The sequence below is a fragment of the Plectropomus leopardus genome, chromosome 12 (assembly GCF_026936395.1).
Source record: "Plectropomus leopardus strain MGB_pleo_1.0 chromosome 12, ASM2693639v1, whole genome shotgun sequence".
Lineage (NCBI taxonomy): Eukaryota > Metazoa > Chordata > Actinopteri > Perciformes > Serranidae > Plectropomus > Plectropomus leopardus.
The window spans coordinates 14,204,650-14,222,691 of NC_142187.1; positions in this window are offsets into that span (position 1 = coordinate 14,204,650).

An 18,042-nucleotide genomic window follows, 5' to 3' on the forward strand; every position below is an offset into this window, starting at 1 on the left:
CTAAATCATGATGTTTTTGACCTTTTTTTTTGCCTTTATCTCCAATTTCTATACTATGCTGTGTCTCTACAAGGTATATTTTGTTGTTTTAAGCAATTTCATGCCATGTCAAAATTTGACATTTTTTGACACACTGTACTATTGCATACATTATTACATTCAATGTAATGGCATGTCATAATATTTTATGCCATTTTGAGGTGTTTTCAGCTGTTTTTGGAACATGTCAAATTTTGACATTTTTGCCATACTATAGCCTTGCTTTTTTGGTCATTTTTTCGACATGCTAAATTATGCTGTTTTTCATCGTTTTCGCAAATTTAAATGCTACGGCGTGTCTCAGCAGACTATTTTAAGCCATTTTGAGGTGTTTTCAGCTGTTTTTGGAACATGTCAAATTTTGACATTTTTCGCCATACTATAGCCTTGCTTTTTTGGTCATTTTTTTGACGTGCCAAATTATGGTGTTTTGGGCCTTTTTCGCAAATTTAAATGCTATGGCATGTCTCAGCACGCTATTCTATGCCATTTTGAGGTGTTTTCAGCTGATTTGAAACATGTCAAATTTTGACATTTTTGCCATACTACAGCCTTGCTTTTTTGGTCATTTTTTCGACATGCCAAAATATGCTGTTTTTGATCGTTTTCACACATTTAAATGCTATGGCGTGTCTCAGCAGCTTATTTTATGCCATTTTGAGGTGTTTTCAGGAGTTTTTGGAACATGTCAAATTTTGACATTTTTGCAATACTATAGCCTTGCTTTTTTGGTCATTTTTTCGACATGCCAAATTGTGGTGTTTGGGGCCTTTTTCATCAATTTAAATGCTATGGCGTGTCTCAGCAGACTATTTTAAGCCATTTTGAGGTGTTTTCAGCTGTTTTTGAAACATGTCAAATTTTGACATTTTTGCCATACTATAGCCTTGCTTTTTTGGTCATTTTTTCGACATGCTAAATTATGCTGTTATTGATCGTTTTCGCAAATTTAAGTGCTATGGCGTGTCTCAGCAGACTATTTTATGTCATTTTGAAGTGTTTTCAGCTGTTTTTGAAACATGTCAAATTTTGACATTTTCGCCATACTATAGCCTTGCTTTCTTGGTCATTTTTTCGACATGCCAAATTATGGTGTTTTGGGCCTTTTTCATCAATTTAAATGCTATGGCGTGTCTCAGCAGACTATTTTAAGCCATTTTGAGGTGTTTTCAGCTGTTTTTGGAACATGTCAAATTTTGACATTTTTGCCATACTATAGCCTTGCTTTCTTGGTCATGTTTTGGACATGCCAAATTATGGCGTTTTGGGTCTTTTTCGCAAATTTAAATGCTATGGCGTGTCTCAGCACGCTATTTTATGCCATTTTGAGGTGTTTTCAGCTGTTTTTGGAACATGTCAAATTTTGACATTTTCGCCATACTATAGCCTTGCTTTCTTGGTCATTTTTTCAACATGCCAAATTATGGTGTTTGGGGCCTTTTTCATCAATTTAAATGCTATGGCGTGTCTCAGCAGACTATTTTAAGCCATTTTGAGGTGTTTTCAGCTGTTTTTGAAACATGTCAAATTTTGACATTTTTGCCATACTATAGCCTTGCTTTTTTGGTCATTTTTTCGACATGCTAAATTATGCTGTTTTCATCGTTTTCGCAAATTTAAATGCTATGGCGTGTCTCAGCAGACTATTTTATGCCATTTTGAGGTGTTTTCAGCTGTTTTTGAAACATGTCAAATTTTGACATTTTTGCCATACTATAGCCTTGCTTTTTTGGTCATTTTTTCGACATGCTAAATTATGCTGTTTTTGATCATTTTCGCAAATTTAAGTGCTATGGCGTGTCTCAGCAGACTATTTTATGTCATTTTGAAGTGTTTTCAGCTGTTTTTGAAACATGTCAAATTTTGACATTTTCGCCATACTATAGCCTTGCTTTTTTGGTCATTTTTTCGACATGCCAAAATATGTTGTTTTTCATCGTTTTCGCAAATTTAAATGCTATGGCGTGTCTCAGCAGACTATTTTATGCCATTTTGAGGTGTTTTCAGCTGTTTTTGGAACATGTCAAATTTTGACATTTTTGCCATACTATAGCCTTGCTTTTTTGGTCATTTTTTCGACATGCCAAAATATGCTGTTTTTCATCGTTTTCGCAAATTTAAATGCTATGGCGTGTCTCAGCAGACTATTTTCTGCCATTTTGAGGTGTTTTCAGCTGTTTTTGGAACATGTCAAATTTTGACATTTTTGCCATACTATAGCCTTGCTTTTTTGGTCATTTTTTCGACATGCTAAATTATGCTGTTTTTCATCGTTTCATAAATTTAAATGCTATGGCGTGTCTCAGCAGACTGTTTTATGCCATTTTGAGGTGTTTTCAGCTGTTTTTGGAACATGTCAAATTTTGACATTTTTGCCATACTATAGCCTTGCTTTCCTGGTCATTTTTTCGACATGCCAAATTATGGTGTTTTGGGCCTTTTTCGTAAATTTAATTGCTATGGCGTGTCTCAGCAGACTGTTTTAAGCCATTTTGAGGTGTTTTCAGCTGTTTTTGAAACATGTCAAATTTTGACATTTTTGCCATACTATAGCCTTGCTTTTTTGGTCATCTTTTCGACATGCTAAATTATGCTGTTTGGGGCCTTTTTCGTAAATTTAAATGCTATGGCGTGTCTCAGCAGACTATTTCATGTCATTTTGAAGTGTTTTCAGCTGTTTTTGAAACATGTCAAATTTTGACATTTTCGCCATACTATAGCCTTGCTTTTTGGTCATTTTTTCGACATGCCAAAATATGCTGTTTTTCATCATTTTCGCAAATTTAAATGCTATGGCGTGTCTCAGCAGACTATTTTATGTCATTTTGAAGTGTTTTCAGCTGTTTTTGGAACATGTCAAATTTTGACATTTTTGCCATACTATAGCCTTGCTTTCTTGGTCATTTTTTCGACATGCTAAATTATGCTGTTTTTCATCGTTTTCGCAAATTTAAATGCTATGGCGTGTCTCAGCAGACTATTTTATGCCATTTTGAGGTGTTTTCAGCTGTTTTTGAAACATGTCAAATTTTGACATTTTTGCCATACTATAGCCTTGCTTTTTTGGTCATTTTTTCGACATGCTAAATTATGCTGTTTTTGATCATTTTCGCAAATTTAAGTGCTATGGCGTGTCTCAGCAGACTATTTTATGTCATTTTGAAGTGTTTTCAGCTGTTTTTGAAACATGTCAAATTTTGACATTTTCGCCATACTATAGCCTTGCTTTTTTGGTCATTTTTTCGACATGCCAAAATATGCTGTTTTTCATCGTTTTCGCAAATTTAAATGCTATGGCGTGTCTCAGCAGACTATTTTCTGCCATTTTGAGGTGTTTTCAGCTGTTTTTGGAACATGTCAAATTTTGACATTTTTGCCATACTATAGCCTTGCTTTTTTGGTCATTTTTTCGACATGCCAAAATATGCTGTTTTTCATCGTTTTCGCAAATTTAAATGCTATGGCGTGTCTCAGCAGACTATTTTCTGCCATTTTGAGGTGTTTTCAGCTGTTTTTGGAACATGTCAAATTTTGATATTTTTGCCATACTATAGCCTTGCTTTTTTGGTCATTTTTTCGACATGCTAAATTATGCTGTTTTTCATCGTTTTCGCAAATTTAAATGCTATGGCGTGTCTCAGCAGACTATTTTATGTCATTTTGAAGTGTTTTCAGCTGTTTTTGAAACATGTCAAATTTTGACATTTTCGCCATACTATAGCCTTGCTTTTTTGGTCATTTTTTCGACATGCCAAAATATGCTGTTTTTCATCATTTTCGCAAATTTAAATGCTATGGCGTGTCTCAGCAGACTATTTTATGCCATTTTGAGGTGTTTTCAGCTGTTTTTGAAACATGTCAAATTTTGACATTTTCGCCATACTATAGCCTTGCTTTCTTGGTCATTTTTTCGACATGCCAAATTATGGTGTTTGGGGCCTTTTTCATCAATTTAAATGCTATGACGTGTCTCAGCAGACTATTTTATGTCATTTTGAAGTGTTTTCAGCTGTTTTTGAAACATGTCAAATTTTGACATTTTTGCCATACTATAGCCTTGCTTTTTTGGTCATTTTTTCGACATGCTAAATTATGCTGTTTTTGATCGTTTTCGCAAATTTAAATGCTATGGCGTGTCTCAGCAGACTATTTTATGTCATTTTGAAGTGTTTTCAGCTGTTTTTGAAACATGTCAAATTTTGACATTTTCGCCATACTATAGCCTTGCTTTTTTGGTCATTTTTTCGACATGCCAAAATATGCTGTTTTTCATCGTTTTCGCAAATTTAAATGCTATGGCGTGTCTCAGCAGACTATTTTATGCCATTTTGAGGTGTTTTCAGCTGTTTTTGGAACATGTCAAATTTTGACATTTTTGCCATACTATAGCCTTGCTTTTTTGGTCATTTTTTCGACATGCCAAAATATGCTGTTTTTCATCGTTTTCGCAAATTTAAATGCTATGGCGTGTCTCAGCAGACTATTTTCTGCCATTTTGAGGTGTTTTCAGCTGTTTTTGGAACATGTCAAATTTTGACATTTTTGCCATACTATAGCCTTGCTTTTTTGGTCATTTTTTCGACATGCTAAATTATGCTGTTTTTGATCGTTTTTGCAAATTTAAATGCTATGGCATGTCTCAGCAGACTATTTTAAGTCATTTTGAAGTGTTTTCAGCTGTTTTTGAAACATGTCAAATTTTGACATTTTCGCCATACTATAGCCTTGCCTTTGTGGTCATTTTTTCGACATGCTAAAATATGCTGTTTTTGATCGTTTTCGCAAATTTAAATGCTATGGCGTGTCTCAGCAGACTATTTTATGCCATTTTGAGGTGTTTTCAGCTGTTTTTGGAACATGTCAAATTTTGACATTTTTGCCATACTATAGCCTTGCTTTTTTGGTCATTTTTTCGACATGCCAAATTATGGTGTTTTGGGCCTTTTTCGTAAATTTAATTGCTATGGTGTGTCTCAGCACGCTATTTTATGCCATTTTGAGGTGTTTTCAGCTGTTTTTGGAACATGTCAAATTTTGACATTTTTGCCATACTATAGCCTTGCTTTCTTGGTCATTTTTTCGACATGCCAAAATATGCTGTTTTTCATCGTTTTCATCAATTTAAATGCTATGGCGTGTCTCAGCAGACTATTTAAAGCCATTTTGAGGTGTTTTCAGCTGTTTTTGAAACATGTCAAATTTTGACATTTTTGCCATACTATAGCCTTGCTTTTTTGGTCATTTTTTCGACATGCCAAAATATGCTGTTTTTCATCATTTTCAAATTTAAATGCTATGGCGTGTCTCAGCAGACTATTTTATGTCATTTTGAGGTGTTTTCAGCTGTTTTTGGAACATGTCAAATTTTGACATTTTTGCCATACTATAGCCTTGCTTTCTTGGTCATTTTTTCGACATGCTAAATTATGCTGTTTTTCATCGTTTTCGCAAATTTAAATGCTATGGCGTGTCTCAGCAGACTATTTTATGCCATTTTGAGGTGTTTTCAGCTGTTTTTGAAACATGTCAAATTTTGACATTTTTGCCATACTATAGCCTTGCTTTTTTGGTCATTTTTTCGACATGCTAAATTATGCTGTTTTGATCATTTTCATAAATTTAAATGCTATGGCGTGTCTCAGCAGACTATTTTATGTCATTTTGAAGTGTTTTCAGCTGTTTTTGAAACATGTCAAATTTTGACATTTTTGCCATACTATAGCCTTGCTTTTTGGTCATTTTTTCGACATGCCAAAATATGCTGTTTTTCATCGTTTTCGCAAATTTAAATGCTATGGCGTGTCTCAGCAGACTATTTTATGCCATTTTGAGGTGTTTTCAGCTGTTTTTGGAACATGTCAAATTTTGACATTTTTGCCATACTATAGCCTTGCTTTTTTGGTCATTTTTTCGACATGCCAAAATATGCTGTTTTTCATCGTTTTCGCAAATTTAAATGCTATGGCGTGTCTCAGCAGACTATTTTCTGCCATTTTGAGGTGTTTTCAGCTGTTTTTGGAACATGTCAAATTTTGACATTTTTGCCATACTATAGCCTTGCTTTTTTGGTCATTTTTTCGACATGCTAAATTATGCTGTTTTTCATCGTTTTCGCAAATTTAAATGCTATGGCGTGTCTCAGCAGACTATTTTATGTCATTTTGAAGTGTTTTCAGCTGTTTTTGAAACATGTCAAATTTTGACATTTTCGCCATACTATAGCCTTGCTTTTTTGGTCATTTGTTCGACATGCCAAAATATGCTGTTTTTCATCATTTTCGCAAATTTAAATGCTATGGCGTGTCTCAGCAGACTATTTTATGCCATTTTGAGGTGTTTTCAGCTGTTTTTGGAACATGTCAAATTTTGACATTTTTGCCATACTATAGCCTTGCTTTCTTGGTCATTTTTTCGACATGCCAAATTATGGTGTTTTGGGCCTTTTTCGTAAATTTAATTGCTATGGCGTGTCTCAGCAGACTATTTTATGCCATTTTGAGGTGTTTTCAGCTGTTTTTGAAACATGTCAAATTTTGACATTTTTGCCATACTATAGCCTTGCTTTTTTGGTCATTTTTTCGACATGCCAAAATATGCTGTTTTTCATCGTTTTCGCAAATTTAAATGCTATGGCGTGTCTCAGCAGACTATTTTATGCCATTTTGAGGTGTTTTCAGCTGTTTTTGGAACATGTCAAATTTTGACATTTTTGCCATACTATAGCCTTGCTTTTTGGTCATTTTTCGACATGCCAAAATATGCTGTTTTTCATCGTTTTCACAAATTTAAATGCTATGGCGTGTCTCAGCAGACTATTTTCTGCCATTTTGAGGTGTTTTCAGCTGTTTTTGGAACATGTCAAATTTTGACATTTTTGCCATACTATAGCCTTGCTTTTTTGGTCATTTTTTCGACATGCTAAATTATGCTGTTTTTCATCGTTTTCGCAAATTTAAATGCTATGGCGTGTCTCAGCAGACTATTTTATGTCATTTTGAAGTGTTTTCAGCTGTTTTTGAAACATGTCAAATTTTGACATTTTCGCCATACTATAGCCTTGCTTTTTTGGTCATTTGTTCGACATGCCAAAATATGCTGTTTTTGATCATTTTCGCAAATTTAAATGCTATGGCGTGTCTCAGCAGACTATTTTATGCCATTTTGAGGTGTTTTCAGCTGTTTTTGGAACATGTCAAATTTTGACATTTTTGCCATACTATAGCCTTGCTTTTTTGGTCATTTTTTCGACATGCCAAAATATGCTGTTTTTCATCGTTTTTCAAATTTAAATGCTATGGCGTGTCTCAGCAGACTATTTCAAGCCATTTTGAGGTGTTTTCAGCTGTTTTTGGAACATGTCAAATTTTGACATTTTTGCCATACTATAGCCTTGCTTTTTTGGTCATTTTTTCGACATGCCAAAATATGCTGTTTTTCATCATTTTCGCAAATTTAAATGCTATGGCGTGTCTCAGCAGACTATTTTATGCCATTTTGAGGTGTTTTCAGCTGTTTTTGAAACATGTCAAATTTTGACATTTTTGCCATACTATAGCCTTGCTTTTTTGGTCATTTTTTCGACATGCTAAATTATGCTGTTTTGGGTCTTTTTCGCAAATTTAAATGCTATGGCGTGTCTCAGCAGACTATTTTATGTCATTTTGAAGTGTTTTCAGCTGTTTTTGAAACATGTCAAATTTTGACATTTTCGCCATACTATAGCCTTGCTTTTTTGGTCATTTTTTCGACATGCCAAAATATGCTGTTTTTCATCGTTTTTAAAATTTAAATGCTATGGCGTGTCTCAGCAGACTATTTTATGCCATTTTGAGGTGTTTTCAGCTGTTTTTGGAACATGTCAAATTTTGACATTTTGCCATACTATAGCCTTGCTTTTTTGGTCATTTTTTCGACATGCCAAAATATGCTGTTTTTCATCGTTTTCGCAAATTTAAATGCTATGGCGTGTCTCAGCAGACTATTTTCTGCCATTTTGAGGTGTTTTCAGCTGTTTTTGGAACATGTCAAATTTTGACATTTTTGCCATACTATAGCCTTGCTTTTTTGGTCATTTTTTCGACATGCTAAATTATGCTGTTTTTGATCGTTTCATAAATTTAAATGCTATGGCGTGTCTCAGCAGACTATTTTATGTCATTTTGAAGTGTTTTCAGCTGTTTTTGAAACATGTCAAATTTTGACATTTTGCCATACTATAGCCTTGCTTTTTGGTCATTTTTTCGACATGCCAAAATATGCTGTTTTTCATCATTTTCGCAAATTTAAATGCTATGGCGTGTCTCAGCAGACTATTTTATGCCATTTTGAGGTGTTTTCAGCTGTTTTTGGTACATGTCAAATTTTGACATTTTTGCCATACTATAGCCTTGCTTTCTTGGTCATTTTTTCGACATGCCAAATTATGGTGTTTTGGGCCTTTTTCGTAAATTTAAATGCTATGGCGTGTCTCAGCACGCTATTTTATGCCATTTTGAGGTGTTTTCAGCTGTTTTTGAAACATGTCAAATTTTGACATTTTTGCCATACTATAGCCTTGCTTTTTTGGTCATTTTTTCGACATGCCAAAATATGCTGTTTTTCATCATTTTCGCAAATTTAAATGCTATGGCGTGTCTCAGCAGACTATTTTATGTCATTTTGAAGTGTTTTCAGCTGTTTTTGAAACATGTCAAATTTTGACATTTTTGCCATACTATAGCCTTGCTTTCTTGGTCATTTTTCGACATGCTAAATTATGCTGTTTTTCATCGTTTTCGCAAATTTAAATGCTATGACGTGTCTCAGCAGACTATTTTATGTCATTTTGAGGTGTTTTCAGCTGTTTTTGGAACATGTCAAATTTTGACATTTTTGCCATACTATAACCTTGCTTTTTTGGTCATTTTTTCGACATGCTAAATTATGCTGTTTTTGATCGTTTTCGCAAATTTAAATGCTATGGCGTGTCTCAGCAGACTATTTTATGTCATTTTGAAGTGTTTTCAGCTGTTTTTGAAACATGTCAAATTTTGACATTTTCGTCATACTATAGCCTTGCTTTCTTGGTCATTTTTTCGACATGCCAAAATATGCTGTTTTTCATCGTTTTCGCAAATTTAAATGCTATGGCGTGTCTCAGCAGACTATTTTATGCCATTTTGAGGTGTTTTCAGCTGTTTTTGGAACATGTCAAATTTTGACATTTTTGCCATACTATAGCCTTGCTTTTTTGGTCATTTTTTCGACATGCCAAAATATGCTGTTTTTCATCGTTTTCGCAAATTTAAATGCTATGGCGTGTCTCAGCAGACTATTTTCTGCCATTTTGAGGTGTTTTCAGCTGTTTTTGGAACATGTCAAATTTTGACATTTTTGCCATACTATAGCCTTGCTTTTTTGGTCATTTTTTCGACATGCTAAATTATGCTGTTTTTGATCGTTTTCGCAAATTTAAATGCTATGGCGTGTCTCAGCAGACTATTTTATGTCATTTTGAGGTGTTTTCAGCTGTTTTTGGAACATGTCAAATTTTGACATTTTTGCCATACTATAGCCTTGCTTTTTTGGTCATTTTTTCGACATGCCAAAATATGCTGTTTTTCATCGTTTTCGCAAATTTAAATGCTATGGCGTGTCTCAGCAGACTATTTTCTGCCATTTTGAGGTGTTTTCAGCTGTTTTTGGAACATGTCAAATTTTGACATTTTTGCCATACTATAGCCTTGCTTTTTTGGTCATTTTGTCGACATGCTAAATTATGCTGTTTTTCATCGTTTTCGCAAATTTAAATGCTATGGCGTGTCTCAGCAGACTATTTTATGCCATTTTGAGGTGTTTTCAGCTGTTTTTGGAACATGTCAAATTTTGACATTTTTGCCATACTATAGCCTTGCTTTCTTGGTCATTTTTTCGACATGCCAAATTATGGTGTTTTGGGCCTTTTTCGTAAATTTAAATGCTATGGCGTGTCTCAGCACGCTATTTTATGCCATTTTGAGGTGTTTTCAGCTGTTTTTGGAACATGTCAAATTTTGACATTTTTGCCATACTATAGCCTTGCTTTCTTGGTCATTTTTTCGACATGCCAAAATATGCTGTTTTTCATCGTTTCATAAATTTAAATGCTATGGCGTGTCTCAGCAGACTATTTTAAGCCATTTTGAGGTGTTTTCAGCTGTTTTTGGAACATGTCAAATTTTGACATTTTTGCCATACTATAGCCTTGCTTTTTTGGTCATTTTTTCGACATGCCAAAATATGCTGTTTTTCATCATTTTCGCAAATTTAAATGCTATGGCGTGTCTCAGCAGACTATTTTATGTCATTTTGAGGTGTTTTCAGCTGTTTTTGGAACATGTCAAATTTTGACATTTTTGCCATACTATAGCCTTGCTTTCTTGGTCATTTTTTCGACATGCCAAATTATGGTGTTTGGGGCCTTTTTCATCAATTTAAATGCTATGGTGTGTCTCAGCAGACTATTTTAAGCCATTTTGAGGTGTTTTCAGCTGTTTTTGAAACATGTCAAATTTTGACATTTTTGCCATACTATAGCCTTGCTTTTTTGGTCATTTTTTCGACATGCTAAATTATGCTGTTTTTCATCGTTTTCGCAAATTTAAATGCTATGGCGTGTCTCAGCAGACTATTTTATGTCATTTTGAGGTGTTTTCAGCTGTTTTTGAAACATGTCAAATTTTGACATTTTTGCCATACTATAGCCTTGCTTTCTTGGTCATTTTTTCGACATGCCAAATTATGGTGTTTGGGGCCTTTTTCATCAATTTAAATGCTATGGTGTGTCTCAGCAGACTATTTTATGTCATTTTGAGGTGTTTTCAGCTGTTTTTGAAACATGTCAAATTTTGACATTTTTGCCATACTATAGCCTTGCGTTTTGGTCATTTTTTCGACATGCCAAAATATGCTGTTTTTCATCATTTTCGCAAATTTAAATGCTATGGCGTGTCTCAGCAGACTACTTTATGTCATTTTGAGGTGTTTTCAGCTGTTTTTGGTACATGTCAAATTTTGACATTTTTGCCATACTATAGCCTTGCTTTTTTGGTCATTTTTTCGACATGCCAAAATATGCTGTTTTTCATCATTTTCGCAAATTTAAATGCTATGGCGTGTCTCAGCAGACTATTTTATGTCATTTTGAGGTGTTTTCAGCTGTTTTTGGAACATGTCAAATTTTGACATTTTTGCCATACTATAGCCTTGCTTTTTTGGTCATTTTTTCGACATGCCAAAATATGCTGTTTTTCATCGTTTTAAGAATTTAAATGCTATGGCGTGTCTCAGCAGACTATTTTAAGCCATTTTGAGGTGTTTTCAGCTGTTTTTGAAACATGTCAAATTTTGACATTTTTGCCATACTATAGCCTTGCTTTTTTGGTCATTTTTTCGACATGCCAAAATATGCTGTTTTTCATCATTTTCGCAAATTTAAATGCTATGGCGTGTCTCAGCAGACTATTTTATGCCATTTTGAGGTGTTTTCAGCTGTTTTTGGAACATGTCAAATTTTGACATTTTTGCCATACTATAGCCTTGCTTTTTTGGTCATTTTTTCGACATGCTAAATTATGCTGTTTTTGATCGTTTTCACAAATTTAAATGCTATGGCATGTCTCAGCAGACTATTTTATGTCATTTTGAAGTGTTTTCAGCTGTTTTTGGAACATGTCAAATTTTGACATTTTTGCCATACTATAGCCTTGCCTTTGTGGTCATTTTTTCGACATGCCAAAATATGCTGTTTTTCATCGTTTTCGCAAATTTAAATGCTATGGCGTGTCTCAGCAGACTATTTTATGCCATTTTGAGGTGTTTTCAGCTGTTTTTGGAACATGTCAAATTTTGACATTTTTGCCATACTATAGCCTTGCTTTTTTGGTCATTTTTTCGACATGCCAAATTATGGTGTTTGGGGCCTTTTTCATCAATTTAAATGCTATGGTGTGTCTCAGCAGACTATTTTAAGCCATTTTGAGGTGTTTTCAGCTGTTTTTGAAACATGTCAAATTTTGACATTTTTGCCATACTATAGCCTTGCTCTTTTGGTCATTTTTTCGACATGCCAAAATATGCTGTTTTTCATAATTTTCGCAAATTTAAATGCTATGGTGTGTCTCAGCAGACTATTTAAAGCCATTTTGAGGTGTTTTCAGCTGTTTTTGAAACATGTCAAATTTTGACATTTTTGCCATACTATAGCCTTGCTTTTTTGGTCATTTTTTCGACATGCTAAATTATGCTGTTTTTGATCGTTTTCACAAATTTAAATGCTATGGCATGTCTCAGCAGACTATTTTATGCCATTTTGAGGTGTTTTCAGCTGTTTTTGAAACATGTCAAATTTTGACATTTTTGCCATACTATAGCCTTGCCTTTGTGGTCATTTTTTCGACATGCCAAAATATGCTGTTTTTCATCGTTTTCGCAAATTTAAATGCTATGGCGTGTCTCAGCAGACTATTTTATGCCATTTTGAGGTGTTTTCAGCTGTTTTTGGAACATGTCAAATTTTGACATTTTTGCCATACTATAGCCTTGCTTTTTTGGTCATTTTTTCGACATGCCAAATTATGGTGTTTGGGGCCTTTTTCATCAATTTAAATGCTATGGTGTGTCTCAGCAGACTATTTTAAGCCATTTTGAGGTGTTTTCAGCTGTTTTTGAAACATGTCAAATTTTGACATTTTTGCCATACTATAGCCTTGCTCTTTTGGTCATTTTTTCGACATGCCAAAATATGCTGTTTTTCATAATTTTCGCAAATTTAAATGCTATGGTGTGTCTCAGCAGACTATTTTAAGCCATTTTGAGGTGTTTTCAGCTGTTTTTGAAACATGTCAAATTTTGACATTTTTGCCATACTATAGCCTTGCTTTTTTGGTCATTTTTTCGACATGCTAAATTATGCTGTTTTTCATCGTTTTCGCAAATTTAAATGCTATGGCGTGTCTCAGCAGACTATTTTATGTCATTTTGAGGTGTTTTCAGCTGTTTTTGAAACATGTCAAATTTTGACATTTTTGCCATACTATAGCCTTGCTTTTTTGGTCATTTTTTCGACATGCTAAATTATGGTGTTTTGGGCCTTTTTCGCAAATTTAAATGCTATGGCGTGTCTCAGCACGCTATTTTATGCCATTTTGAGGTGTTTTCAGCTGTTTTTGGAACATGTCAAATTTTGACATTTTTGCCATACTATAGCCTTGCTTTTTTGGTCATTTTTTCGACATGCCAAAATATGCTGTTTTTCATCGTTTTCGCAAATTTAAATGCTATGGCGTGTCTCAGCAGACTATTTCAAGCCATTTTGAGGTGTTTTCAGCTGTTTTTGGAACATGTCAAATTTTGACATTTTTGCCATACTATAGCCTTGCTTTTTTGGTCATTTTTTCGACATGCCAAAATATGCTGTTTTTCATCATTTTCAGAATTTAATTGCTATGGCGTGTCTCAGCAGACTATTTTATGCCATTTTGAGGTGTTTTCAGCTGTTTTTGGAACATGTCAAATTTTGACATTTTTGCCATACTATAGCCTTGCTTTTTTGGTCATTTTTTCGACATGCTAAATTATGCTGTTTTGGGTCTTTTTCGCAAATTTAAATGCTATGGCGTGTCTCAGCAGACTATTTTATGCCATTTTGAGGTGTTTTCAGCTGTTTTTGAAACATGTCAAATTTTGACATTTTTGCCATACTATAGCCTTGCTTTTTTGGTCATTTTTTCGACATGCCAAATTATGGTGTTTTGGGCCTTTTTCGTAAATTTAAATGCTATGGCGTGTCTCAGCACGCTATTTTATGCCATTTTGAGGTGTTTTCAGCTGTTTTTGGAACATGTCAAATTTTGACATTTTTGCCATACTATAGCCTTGCCTTTGTGGTCATTTTTTCGACATGCCAAATTATGGTGTTTTGGGCCTTTTTCGTAAATTTAAATGCTATGGCGTGTCTCAGCAGACTATTTTATGCCATTTTGAGGTGTTTTCAGCTGTTTTTGGAACATGTCAAATTTTGACATTTTTGCCATACTATAGCCTTGCTTTTTTGGTCATTTTTTCGACATGCTAAATTATGCTGTTTTTCATCGTTTTCACAAATTTAAATGCTATGGCATGTCTCAGCAGACTATTTTATGTCATTTTGAAGTGTTTTCAGCTGTTTTTGAAACGTCAAATTTTGACATTTTCGCCATACTATAGCCTTGCTTTCTTGGTCATTTTTTCAACATGCCAAATTATGGTGTTTGGGGCCTTTTCAGAATTTAAATGCTATGGCGTGTCTCAGCAGACTAATTTATTTCATTTTGAAGTGTTTTCAGCTGTTTTTGGAACATGTCAAATTTTGACATTTTTGCCATACTATAGCCTTGCTTTTTTGGTCATTTTTTCGACATGCCAAAATATGCTGTTTTTCATCGTTTTCGCAAATTTAAATGCTATGGCGTGTCTCAGCAGACTATTTTCTGCCATTTTGAGGTGTTTTCAGCTGTTTTTGGAACATGTCAAATTTTGACATTTTTGCCATACTATAGCCTTGCTTTTTTGGTCATTTTTTCGACATGCCAAATTATGGTGTTTTGGGCCTTTTTCGTAAATTTAAATGCTATGGCGTGTCTCAGCACGCTATTTTATGCCATTTTGAGGTGTTTTCAGCTGTTTTTGGAACATGTCAAATTTTGACATTTTTGCCATACTATAGCCTTGCTTTTTTGGTCATTTTTTCGACATGCCAAATTATGGTGTTTTGGGCCTTTTTCGCAAATTTAAATGCTATGGCGTGTCTCAGCAGACTATTTTATGCCATTTTGAGGTGTTTTCAGCTGTTTTTGGAACATGTCAAATTTTGACATTTTTGCCATACTATAGCCTTGCTTTTTTGGTCATTTTTTCGACATGCCAAAATATGCTGTTTTTCATCGTTTTTCATAAATTTAAATGCTATGGCGTGTCTCAGCAGACTATTTAATGCCATTTTGAGGTGTTTTCAGCTGTTTTTGAAACATGTCAAATTTTGACATTTTTGCCATACTATAGCCTTGCTTTTTTGGTCATTTTTTCGACATGCCAAATTATGGTGTTTGGGGCCTTTTTCATCAATTTAAATGCTATGGTGTGTCTCAGCAGACTATTTTATGCCATTTTGAGGTGTTTTCAGGAGTTTTTGGAACATGTCAAATTTTGACATTTTTGCCATACTATAGCCTTGCTCTTTTGGTCATTTTTTCGACATGCCAAAATATGCTGTTTTTCATAATTTCCGCAAATTTAAATGCTATGGCGTGTCTCAGCAGACTATTTAAAGCCATTTTGAGGTGTTTTCAGCTGTTTTTGAAACATGTCAAATTTTGACATTTTTGCCATACTATAGCCTTGCTTTTTTGGTCATTTTTTCGACATGCCAAAATATGCTGTTTTTCATCGTTTTCGCAAATTTAAATGCTATGGCGTGTCTCAGCAGACTATTTTATGTCATTTTGAGGTGTTTTCAGCTGTTTTTGAAACATGTCAAATTTTGACATTTTTGCCATACTATAGCCTTGCTTTTTGGTCATTTTTTCGACATGCCAAATTATGGTGTTTTTCATCGTTTTCATCAATTTAAATGCTATGGCGTGTCTCAGCAGACTATTTTATGCCATTTTGAGGTGTTTTCAGCTGTTTTTGAAACATGTCAAATTTTGACATTTTTGCCATACTATAGCCTTGCTTTTTTGGTCATTTTTCGACATGCCAAATTATGGTGTTTTGGCCTTTTTCATCAATTTAAATGCTATGATGTCTCAGCAGACTATTTTCTGCCATTTTGAGGTGTTTTCAGCTGTTTTTGGAACATGTCAAATTTTGACATTTTTGCCATACTATAGCCTTGCTTTTTTGGTCATTTTTTCGACATGCTAAATTATGCTGTTTTTGATCGTTTTCGCAAATTTAAATGCTATGGCGTGTCTCAGCAGACTATTTTATGTCATTTTGAGGTGTTTTCAGCTGTTTTTGGAACATGTCAAATTTTGACATTTTTGCCATACTATAGCCTTGCTTTTTTGGTCATTTTTTCGACATGCCAAAATATGCTGTTTTTTCATCGTTTTCGCAAATTTAAATGCTATGGCGTGTCTCAGCAGACTATTTTATGCCATTTTGAGGTGTTTTCAGCTGTTTTTGGAACATGTCAAATTTTGACATTTTTGCCATACTATAGCCTTGCTTTCTTGGTCATTTTTTCGACATGCCAAATTATGGTGTTTGGGGCCTTTTTCATCAATTTAAATGCTATGGCGTGTCTCAGCAGACTATTTTAAGCCATTTTGAGGTGTTTTCAGCTGTTTTTGAAACATGTCAAATTTTGACATTTTTGCCATACTATAGCCTTGCTGTTTTGGTCATTTTTTCGACATGCTAAATTATGCTGTTTTTCATCGTTTTCATCAATTTAAATGCTATGACGTGTCTCAGCAGACTATTTTATGTCATTTTGAGGTGTTTTCAGCTGTTTTTGAAACATGTCAAATTTTGACATTTTTGCCATACTATAGCCTTGCGTTTTGGTCATTTTTTCGACATGCCAAATTATGGTGTTTGGGGCCTTTTTCATCAATTTAAATGCTATGGCGTGTCTCAGCAGACTATTTTATGTCATTTTGAAGTGTTTTCAGCTGTTTTTGAAACATGTCAAATTTTGACATTTTTGCCATACTATAGCCTTGCTTTCTTGGTCATTTTTTCGACATGCCAAATTATGCTGTTTTTCATCGTTTTCGCAAATTTAAATGCTGTGGCGTGTCTCAGCAGACTATTTTATGCCATTTTGAGGTGTTTTCAGCTGTTTTTGGTACATGTCAAATTTTGACATTTTTGCCATACTATAGCCTTGCTTTCTTGGTCATTTTTTCGACATGCCAAATTATGGTGTTTTGGGCCTTTTTCGTAAATTTAAATGCTATGGCGTGTCTCAGCACGCTATTTTATGCCATTTTGAGGTGTTTTCAGCTGTTTTTGGAACATGTCAAATTTTGACATTTTTGCCATACTATAGCCTTGCCTTTGTGGTCATTTTTTCGACATGCCAAAATATGCTGTTTTTGATCGTTTTCGCAAATTTAAATGCTATGGCGTGTCTCAGCAGACTATTTTATGCCATTTTGAGGTGTTTTCAGCTGTTTTTGAAACATGTCAAATTTTGACATTTTTGCCATACTATAGCCTTGCTTTTTTGGTCATTTTTTCGACATGCCAAATTATGGTGTTTTGGGCCTTTTTCGCAAATTTAAATGCTATGGCGTGTCTCAGCAGACTATTTTATGCCATTTTGAGGTGTTTTCAGGAGTTTTTGGAACATGTCAAATTTTGACATTTTTGCCATACTATAGCCTTGCTTTTTTGGTCATTTTTTCGACATGCCAAAATATGCTGTTTTTCATAATTTCATAAATTTAAATGCTATGGCGTGTCTCAGCAGACTATTTTAAGCCATTTTGAGGTGTTTTCAGCTGTTTTTGAAACATGTCAAATTTTGACATTTTTGCCATACTATAGCCTTGCTTTTTTGGTCATTTTTTCGACATGCTAAATTATGCTGTTTTTGATCGTTTTCGCAAATTTAAATGCTATGGCGTGTCTCAGCAGACTATTTTATGCCATTTTGAGGTGTTTTCAGCTGTTTTTGAAACATGTCAAATTTTGACATTTTCGCCATACTATAGCCTTGCTTTCTTGGTCATTTTTTCGACATGCCAAATTATGGTGTTTTGGGCCTTTTTTCAGAATTTAAATGCTATGGCGTGTCTCAGCACGCTATTTTATGCCATTTTGAGGTGTTTTCAGCTGTTTTTGGAACATGTCAAATTTTGACATTTTTGCCATACTATAGCCTTGCTTTTTTGGTCATTTGTTCGACATGCCAAAATATGCTGTTTTTCATCGTTTTCACAAATTTAAATGCTATGGCGTGTCTCAGCAGACTATTTTATGCCATTTTGAGGT